The 10,869-nt window shown below is 38.8% G+C and overlaps 1 pseudogene; it reads left to right on the forward strand.

Annotated features, from left to right (window-relative positions):
* The first annotated feature begins 1,244 nt into the window (after positions 1-1,244).
* On the forward strand, positions 1,245-3,396 carry LOC128507675 (toll-like receptor 13; annotated as a pseudogene).
* The last annotated feature ends 7,473 nt before the right edge of the window (positions 3,397-10,869 follow it).

The following is a 10,869-nucleotide window of genomic DNA, read 5'->3' on the forward strand; positions in this document are numbered from 1 at the left end:
GTAGGACAAAAGTAATATTGTTTTGTTATCATAAGTCTGTTTGAGATTGTGATCTTTAAAAAAGTACTTTAAAAGGTTTTCAGGCCATTATTATAATTATTATTATGATTATTATTATTAGAAGTGGTATTGTTTTTTTCATAATATTACCTGTGTTATCCTAAAATGAATTTATTAAATATTTAAATAGCAGTATAGATGAGACTGTGATTTGAACCAATTTGTAAAATGTGTATAATTGGTCTTACATGTGACATGAGCATAATTCTGTAAAGCCAGTGCAAAAGCAAAAGAGATGGTCTGGTGGATAAAATTGCTTTAGTATTAACTTGATATTGAGATATAACTAAGGGTTTATGAATCTGCATTTTGCTTTTCCAGAACTAGATAGAATCTTTCCCACAAAATGAATTTTTTAGATTTGTGTGATTTTTCTTTACAGCTCTTGCATAAGAAGAAGACATATGAATTTGAGCACCCCATCCAGTTTGGGGATAACCACAAATTTAGACATGGTGTGTTTTAAGGCAACACTGTCACTGGCTCTTCTCAGTATATACATCTTCAGTTTTCAAGTCAGTGCGTTTTCATTAACAAACTGCACCGTCTCAGGTGCTCCAAACATCACTCAGGAGTTAAAAGTTCTTTGCTATAAGATGGGCTTTTATACGGTTCCTTCCCCGATACCCAGCAATGCAAGAATCATAGACATGTCCTTCAACTTCTTTTCAAACATCAGAGCTGGACACTTTGAGGACCTTTGGAACTTGAGAGGTTTCAACTTATCTAATAATAAAATCCAAAATATAGAAGAAGGTACTGCAAAGCATTTTCCCAACTTGATCAAACTTAATCTGGCCTACAACAAGTTGAAAACAGTGTCAAGAGGTCTACTGGACGGTCTTGTCAACCTGCAAGTGCTGCGTCTTGATGGAAATTTAATCGAAAGTATTGACGAATATGCTTTTAACACTCTTCGGAGTTTGACCATCCTAAACCTTACAGAAAATAACCTCAGACAGATTGCCAACGTCAGACCAGTGCTTTTGTCTCCAAACTTGAAGGAATTGCTCATCGGAAGCAACAAATTTTATGTTTTTAACTCATACGACCTGTCAAGGACGATTTTGTTGCTGAAAAAAATAGATTTGTCTTACAATCCATTGACCAAGTTCCAAATCACTGAGAACATCTTCCCAAATCTGGATTACCTTGATTTATCACACTGTGGTCGAAACAGGACTATGCTATGGAATATTACTGATAAGGCTTTTCTGAATTCAGTAAAAGCACTGAATCTGACCGGGGTGCACATTTCACAGGAGGACCTTACTGCAGTACTTCAGAACATCTCTTGGGCTTCCTTGTTTAAACTTAGATTAAGCGAACTGAAATTAATAAAGTCAGAAATTCTTTTACAGTCTGGATGCTTGCCTGGACTCAAGGTGCTACAAATGCGCCGCAACAGAATCTCAAAACTGACAGCTCATATGCTCGATCCCTGCTCTAACCTGACAGAGCTAGACTTTGGACATAATAAAATATCTACCATCTCTGCGCCTATATTTAAAAAGCTAACACAGCTTAAGGCACTCTACCTACATGTAAATAAACTCACTAAGGTCAGCAATTCATTTAGAAATCTTCCAATGCTTGAGTATCTAGATCTCAGTAGAAACAGTATTAGTCATTTAAACTGTACAGACTTTGCCAATTTGACACAGTTAAACACGTTATATTTGTACAGCAACAAAATTTCAAAACTTTTACCATGTGTGTTTAAAGATTTGAATAATCTTAAAATGTTAAAGCTGGGAAAGAATAAATTATTGACGATCAAAGTTGCTTTTCAACAAGGTCTTCCTTCCCTGAAACATTTGGAATTTACATATAATAAGTTAACCAAGATTCATAAGGAGAGCTTTAAAAGTTTGTCTAGTCTTAGAACCCTTGATTTTGGGGACAATCAGATTGTTGAGATCGAACCACATGCATTTTCAGGGCTGACAAATTTAACAGACTTGTTACTTCACTCTAACAGGATAACGGGTAAAACTATAAAAGACCCAGCTGTGTTCTTTGGCATGCCTAACCTGAAAACCCTAGAACTGCGAAGCAATGTCATTCATTATGGCGATGATATGTTGCAAAATCCCCCGTTTTTTTATTTAAGTTCACTAAATATTTTGTCTATTCATAGTCAAAGTCAAGGTTTTGGTAAATTCCCCCTTAAACCTGCTTCAAGGTTTAACTTCCTTAACAAAGTTCCATGGTGGAAACATAAACCTGAATAATCTCCATCCTGATACGTTCAAGTCCACTCCTAACCTTTGGTTTTTAGACCTCTCAAAGAACGTGTTCGCAGACGACAACTCTATAACCGCAGAAGTTTTTCAACCAATCCCAAAGCTGAGGAAGCTTATCATTAGAAGCACTCAGATTTATTCTCTGATTTTTTTACTTAATGCAAACCTTTCTAGGCTTTCGGCCTTGACAGCGTCTGAGAATAAGTTAGACGTCATCAATCAAACATTGATTCGGTCACTCCCTCATCTGACATATCTCGACTTGCAGAAAAACACCTTCACTTGTGACTGCAACAATGCTTTTTTTATCAACTGGGCTTTAACCAGTAATTACACCCAGGTTATTTACCTGAATCGATATACTTGTAGCTACCCTTTATCTCTGAGAGGTAAAAGCATTTTAGACATGAACATAGAGTCGTGTAACGTGAATATAGACTTCATCATGTTTGTACTTAGTTCTGTCATAGTTGTGCTGACTCTTCTGGGGTCGTTCATTTATCAGTTCTTGCGCTGGCAGGTTTTGTATGCGTACTACCTATTCCTGGCCTTCCTGTATGACAGCAAACAGAAACAGATGCACCAGCAACATAGATTCAAATACGATGCCTTTATTTCCTACAACGCCCAGGACGAACCTTGGGTTGTCAAACAACTGATTCCTAATTTGGAAGACGAACAGGGCTGGAGACTCTGTCTACATCATAGAGACTTTGAGCCAGGAAGATCCATCATAGACAACATCATGGACGGGATATACAGCAGTCATAAGACCATATGCTTGATCACACATAATTATTTGAGAAGCACGTGGTGCTCCAAGGAAATCCAGATGGCTAACTTTAGACTGTTTGATGAGAAGAAAGATGTATTAATCCTGATATTTCTGGAGGACATTCCTACCCTTCAGCTGTCTCCATACTATCGAATGCGTCAGCTGGTAAATAAGAAGACCTACCTCAAATGGCCTAAACATAGAGAAGACACACGGGTATTTTGGCAGAAACTGAGAATGGCTTTAGAGACCAAGGAAGGCCCAGAAGACGAGAAAGCTCTGCTCAGTGGACATGGGGAATGTGACCTTACGTAAAATGTATCATTTATGCATTTCTTTTTTATAAAGGAATTTATTTTCATTGCATTCCACTCTCAAACACTGTGTCATTGATTCAGAAATAAAGGTTGGGCAAAGTGATGAAGAGATAGAGGAGCTCTTCTAAATTTGAACATAAGTAGGCACAGGACATACTGACTAAGTCTTTATTATTCTGAGTAGTGTTAAACGGCACGTTTCTGTGGCTTCTTTACTTACTTTGTTCCCTATTGTATCCCTCAGCAGAAGTCCCGGCCCCCTAGATACAAGGCTGTTACTCTTTTCATTTCTCTTTTCATAGCTTACATTAAGGCACAGTTCTCAATTTTTGAGTTCACAAACTTTGAGTTTAATCGAACATTGTCAAATCAGAGGGCTGCATGCCTATTAGATCCCTCAAATCAATCAATTAATGCTTGTATAAATAAATAAAAAACTGCTAAGTGTTTGTGTGTGTGTGGGGGGGGTGCTTTTACTTTAACTATTAAACACAGTTTTACTGTAACTTCAACTTTCAGTTGTAGTTGTTTTTTTTTTTTTTGCCATGCAACTTCACTTAGTTTGTAAGTGATGATTCAGTACATTTAGGTCGTCAGCTGACTTCATTGTATTTCCACAAACTGAAGCCTTTTATTTTTTGCAGTAGTTTTCTTATAGCCACACAGTTGTTTAGTCCCAATCGTGAGTTCTCAGCACATTGTGTGAGTATGGAAATGCTCTTATTTTACTATTGCACATAATTCTAATTTCTCCTATCAGTTTTTTTTGCTACATCAAGCAATTAAGTGATCTCTGATCATGCTCTTTTTTTGTGTACTATAATAATATGAAAATAATTAACCCAATTCATGTAATTTCTTTAGTTGGTGGCTTTGCTTAAGTCAGGCCAATCTGCCAATCTTGATATAGACCCCTCTGAGAATGCAATATATACACATATACTTTCATACTTCCATGGACAAAAGTATTTGGCTAAACCTACAATGATATTGTATCCAAATACATATACGTCAATATTTGATATTTAATTTTAAACGTTGGTTTCCCTTTTGCAGCTATAACAACACCCACTCTTCTTGGAAAGATTTTGAATTTTGAAGATTTTGGAGTGTTTCTCCAGGCTTTTTGGGGGGTCTTAACATTCTTAAAAAGGCATGAAAATCTGTAGACAGGTTGGAATCTGCTGCCGTAAGGACACCTGAGCAGCTGGTCTCCGAGCTGCCTTTTGCTGCATGGTTCATACACACTTGAATGTATACATGCGAAACCCGTTACAGATTTAAAGCTCATTTAGCTGAACAACTTCCATGTCATGGGCTCTACTCAAAAGGAAGTCAGTTATTTTGGGGGTCATTTGCAAAACACACCCAGTGGAATTTGATACACTCCTCCTAAATGATTTATATGATAGTCACCATACTGGTCATACAACATGTGAGTGATCTCAAGACATTGAGAATACAAAATTACAGAGGGATTTTTGGTATCTCAAATGAGTCGGCCATAACGACCCCAAAAAACCTATGCCGAAAATTGAATAACTTTGAATGATGATCCATTATATGTGTTAAGTTCCAGTCTAAGGTTGGGCTGTACAGGCGTGGGGTTCTATTTTAAACTGTCTGGAAAAGGTGGAAAGTAATTGAGTTATATAGCAGAAAGAACTAGATGGAAACGTTAGCTTAAAAAATGTGAGGTTTGTATTCCTTTACAAAATATACACGTGAATAAAAAAATAAGCAGACAACACAGTCACACCCCTACTACCGGTGTGTGCACAAACATACAGTATATGCAGTATAAGAGCCAAGCAACCAAACAAAGGGACAACGCTATAATCAAAATAGTCAAAACCAGAATACACAGTCCAAAATCTAAAAGTCACAATCACAAAAACTCTCTCTCCAACGTCTACACATTCCCGCGCCTCTCTCCGGTTTATGAGTGGTCGCTGGTTGATGACATCACTCTCAGGGTGGAAGCAACCGGGTGGAAGGTGAGGAAGATGCCAGTGAAAGACTCTGAACTGCTGTTCGGTTCATAAGTGCAGACAACAGTAAGTGTTTTCCCCCGATGGCCCTCAAGCGTAGAGAGGCAACCCTTTCATCACCTTGAGTAAATTCCAACATCGTGGCACTTAGCAGGGGACTTGTGAGTATCCCCACACCTACCTGATGCCTCACACCTTCGGCAGCTCCGGAGAAGAGAACTCTGAACAAAGTTCAACCCCTATCCAGCAGTACAGATCCAGAGCCAAGGCTGTGCATAGAGGTAACCCCCACCAGATCTAACTAATAATGCTCCACCACACGCGCAAGCTCCGGCACCTTGCCCTCCTTGCATCTTGATGGAAATTTAATCAAACAAGATGAGGAAACCAGGCAGTTATCTTCAACAAGGGACCGTGAAAGAGCAATCTTATCATTCACCATGTCCGAGTTCTGTAAAGAAGAACGGTTGTTGTAAATACTCTCCATTACCTAATGGGTTTCATGGACTAATGTTCAGAGAAAGGACACAGGCATTTTTGTTCATCGTTCATTTTTGCTGCTTAACCATATAATAAGTTTACTACAGCACATATGCGATCAATTTAACACTAACTCAACTTTGGTCTATCAAAATCAAAACAAAAATAAGTTCACTACCGCTTCTGTAATGTTCTGTAATAGTTGTGTTTTGTAAAATGTTTTTTGCATTTTTGACGGTTCCTGGATTTTATAAAACAATTGTTTGACAAAACTGTGTTTTGTCGAATGCTTTAGTTCTTCGGAAAATGTGTTTAAGAAATATTTTTATCAAAATATTATAACGCCATCGTCCTCAGCCTGCTCACCAGGGACAATCTTATAATTTTGATTCATACACATTTACATTTCATACAAACTTAAATAATTCTTTTGATTGTGTAAAGCTGCTTGCAACAATGTCAATTGTTAAAAGCGCTAAACAAATAAAATTAAATTGTATTGAATTTTTGTGTTTTACAAAAGGTGGTTGTGTTTTGTACTTTGAGGCCCCATGCAACAGAAGGACAAAGGAAAATCCTTCATTAGTATATAATACGCAAGTATGAGACTAATCCAGGTGGCAGTGGTGGTTTTAGGCATAGGAAAACTGGGCAGCTGCCCAGGGCGGCATTTTTTTCATGAAACGTGGGGGGCAGCACACGAACTTGGAGGAAAAAAAAAAAAATCTGTGCTGCTAAGCGGTTTTCTATTATGTATGATACCTGTGTCGCCCCTGCTGCTGAAGGAGCCGCACAGAAGCTGAGCGCCAGCGGAAAGGGGGAGGAAGAGTACAGTTCACCTCTCCCAAATGAAGCGGACAAGGAGCGGGGATAAATTATGTCAGTGACACCTGACTTTCTTACAAATAACGCACATTTCATTCAAAATATTATAAACAGACCAATAATTTGCACTTTTTTCATTTATTTAATTGTGTGACATGGCTAATAAAAAACGATTATGATGTGGAGGTAAATTAGTTTAGTCTTGACTTCTGGTCATGAGTGACAGCGTTGGGGGAAATCTGTTGATTGTCGAATCGTCGATTAAAAAGTAAACACAGCGAGGGAGAGAAAAAAAAAGCCAAAGCTGTCAGGTGCCCAATTTAGGGAAAAAAAAGAAAAGAAGATGGGGAGAAACGGGCAAAAGATAAAGGTATGTAACAATGTTGTCTCTGTATGATTAAGGTATTTTTGTCATTATCTTAATTAGGGGTATAGCGTTAACTTTGTAGGTTTGTTAGCCTTCTTGCTTATGATGCTTGCTATGCTTACCATGCTAAAAAAAAAAAAAAAACACACACACAATAAAAGCCTAATATACAAACCATCTCAGAAATTCTAATAGTTTCTATTAAATACCGTTATGAACCATTAACTTGAACGTGAAGATACAGCTTTTCAGCTCTCTTTTTTTTCAGAATATCTCTTTTCTTTAAAGTCAAAGTTTTCTCAACAAAAAAAAACACACAAAAAGATGAACTCAAAACAAACTAAACGAACGTGCTTCTTCGGAGCCTCCCCAGGCTGGGTCTGCAGGCGGGATACATGCATAAACACAAGAGATTAGTTCCCAAACGGAAAATAACAATCACAAGGGCTTCTTGCCCCGCTGTCTGGCGTTTCAACCTTGAATTTGACGGAAACGTGCCTGTCTTTAACAGGCCTTACTTCCGACCCTGCAGACTCTTGCTCAGTCCTGAGGAGGAAACATGTACACGTCTCGGGTTAGTGACCAGCAGCAGACAAACATAACGACAACAGTAAACAGACGTGACACTCCGGGTTCGACTGGCTTAAATAGAAACACAGGGGAGAGACACAGGTGAACATAATTAGTGCTGGAAAGACATACTGTACCAGGTGTACAGGTGTGACATGTAGCCAATGTATTTACAATATATTTACAGTTTACTGTACATAGCCAGTGTAATTTACATATGTGTAGATAGTTTAAAAAACATTTTCCATTTGCTATAACTCTGTTATGTGACAAAGCATATAATTTGAGGGATCTCCCTTAGATTATATTATGTTAGATTAATAAGCATGTTAGGGCATGTATATTTAAATTAGCAATTTTTAAGAGTAATATTGTAGACAAAAGTCTTTTGTTGTCATTTTAACAAAAAAAATTATATCATTCTTAATAATTTAAAATATGTTTTCTTAAATAATATTTGTTTGTACAGAGTATATTTTTTTAAGTTGAGTAGTTTATTTAATTTTTGCCAAAATTGGTCTGTTACAGAACAACATGTAGTATTACTACAATATAACGTGTGGTGTGTACAAAATGTGAAGTTTTTTTTGTTGGGTAGGTGGCTTGGGGTGCCAGGAGGGAGTCTCGCCCAGGGAGCAATTCAGTGTAGAACCGCCACTGCCAGGTGGAAAGTAGTATATTGACCTGTTTAATATGTCTAAGCTGAGGTAGTTCACATAACAGGGCTTTTTTCAATTAAAAGTAAGTGTAAAGATAGAATGTTAAGGATTCATTACTATTGTACATACACTCAACTTTGTATCATGGTTATCTACTAATGGTGCCTCAGTGAATGTATCAGACATGTATGTACAATACCAGAGACAACCTAAAAGAGACACATGGCCAACTCATTTGTCACTCTTAACACTGTAGATCAATTAGTTACTTATTACAATTCTTTTATATGGAGATTAATGTATCACACGGGAAGCAGCCGAAAGACTAACAACAACAATGTATCACACTGACCTAAAAAAAATATATTTTTTACATTTATATAACCCGATCAGCCACAACATTATGACCCCCTGTCTGGTGCAGGTGGGCCACTCAAAACTATATCAACTGTATATATGTTACAGTACGTAAGTTAATGTATGACTTTTATGTCATACGTGATTCACAGCGGGTGCCACATTATGTATTTTTTTATGGCAGCAGATTATTATTTTACTCCACCCTAGATTGTCACCCCAAGAAATTCATTTAGTGTGTTGCAAAAGGATGGCCACACCCCCTAATCAATCTAGGGCCGGACCCCTTAGTGTCACAAACAGAAATGTGCCCTTGTCTAAGAAAAAAAGGCAGAGACTGTAATTAGTTTGCAACAATTAATAATTAGTTTGCCAAAACCAAACAAAACTAAACACTCTTTTCTAACAAAAGATGTATATATGTATTATATAGAAGGATGGTGGTTTACCACCACAAGTTCCCAATGGCGCTCTAAGTGTAACTGCCTTAAATGATCACTTCAGCACAGCTCTCACAAAAAAAACTACACAAAGACAGTTTAAACAAAGACAAACTGAGTGGTCAACATCATCTCAGTGGCCTACAGGTGACCTGGAAGCAGGGGGCACCTTTTCCAGGTTCTACAAAGCTAATCATTGGCACCATCTGGTGATGTTAGTAATGTGTAACTGTAGGGAAATTAACCACCACAGGGTGTTTTTCCAAGCAAGAAGCAAGAACTTCCAACAAAAGATGACTGCATGACAAAAGCGGTATTTATTTCAAACTCCAAAATAATGTCTTACTTCATTTGACTTTGTTTAAGGTGTTAGTAATTGTGTAACGTAATGGGTTACGTTAATATTGTCACACCTTTATCGGAAAAAGGGCAGGGGCCTACGACCATATATTGATTATCGAGGGCTCAATGCAATCATAATAAAATAAAAGCACCCACTGCCCCTGGTACCGGTCGCTATCAACCAGCTCCGCGGCGCATCGATATTTACCAAGATCGACCTCTGCAGCGCATATAACCCTGTTTGTGTTCGCAAGGGCGATGAATGGAAGACTGCATTTAGCACGACATCGGGTCATTTCCAATATAACGTGATGGCTTATGGGCTGGTAAACGCACCTGCAGGGTTTCAGGGGTTTATGAATGACGTGTTCCGGCATATGTTAAACCATTTTGTGATGGTATACTTGGATGATATCCTGGTATACTCACGGTCATATGCCGAGCATGTCCGTTATGTAACCGCCGTCCTTCTCCGGCTGCGCAAACAAGGGCTCTAAGCGAAGGCGGAGAAATGTGCATTTCACTGCTCACTGGGTTGTTAAAGGGAAAACCGCAACGGCTATGCGCATTTTCGCCTGAAGCGCGCACGGCATTCCAGCGAATCAAACACACTTTTACCTCCGCACCGATAATAAAACTACCCAATCCAGAGAAGCCCTTTTTAGTTAAGGTCGATGCATCAGAGGTAGAACTAGGAGCAGTGCTGTCACAGTGCCACGGCCACCCAAAGAAGCTTCTTTTCGTGGAAACTGACACCTGCCGAGCGTAATTATGATATCGGAAATCGCGAACTGCTTGCAGTAAAAGCGCCGTTAGAGGAGTGGAGGCATTGATTAGAGGGACTAATGGATCATAGAAATCGCGCTGTTTTTTCACTTGGTTATTACGCATCGTCCCGGCTCTAAAAATAAAAAAGCGGATGCGTTATCCCGCTGTTTTCCGGTGCCGGAGCTGAATTTAGATCCGGAACCTATCTTGCCTTTGTCACTCGTGGTGGCTCCGTTAGTGTGGGACATCGGCTCAGAGATAGCCCAAGCGACGCGGTCCCAACCCGCACCGCAGGTCTGTCCGCCGAGCTAAATCTACGTTCCTGAGTCACTACGAGAGCGAGTGACGATAGAGGCCATATTACGGACATTCCAACTCCTAGAACCAAAGTTCTGGTGGCCGAACAGGCGGGAAACCGTCAAAACAGTAGTTTCATCTTGTGCTATCTTTGCAAAAACTAAAACCCCTCGATGTTTGCCCGTTGGAAAATTAATGCCCTTACCAACACCGAACAGGCCGTGGTCACACATTGCAGTGGACTTTGTGACGGATCTGCCAGTGTCAAAAGGGTACATGACAGTTTTGGTAATAATAGATCGCTTCTCTAAGGGATGTCGCTTTATTCAATTTAATTTTATTTGTATAGCGCTTTTAACGATTTTAACGATCACA

This window comes from Clarias gariepinus, chromosome 19 (assembly GCF_024256425.1).
Source record: "Clarias gariepinus isolate MV-2021 ecotype Netherlands chromosome 19, CGAR_prim_01v2, whole genome shotgun sequence".
In the NCBI taxonomy this organism is placed as follows: domain Eukaryota; kingdom Metazoa; phylum Chordata; class Actinopteri; order Siluriformes; family Clariidae; genus Clarias; species Clarias gariepinus.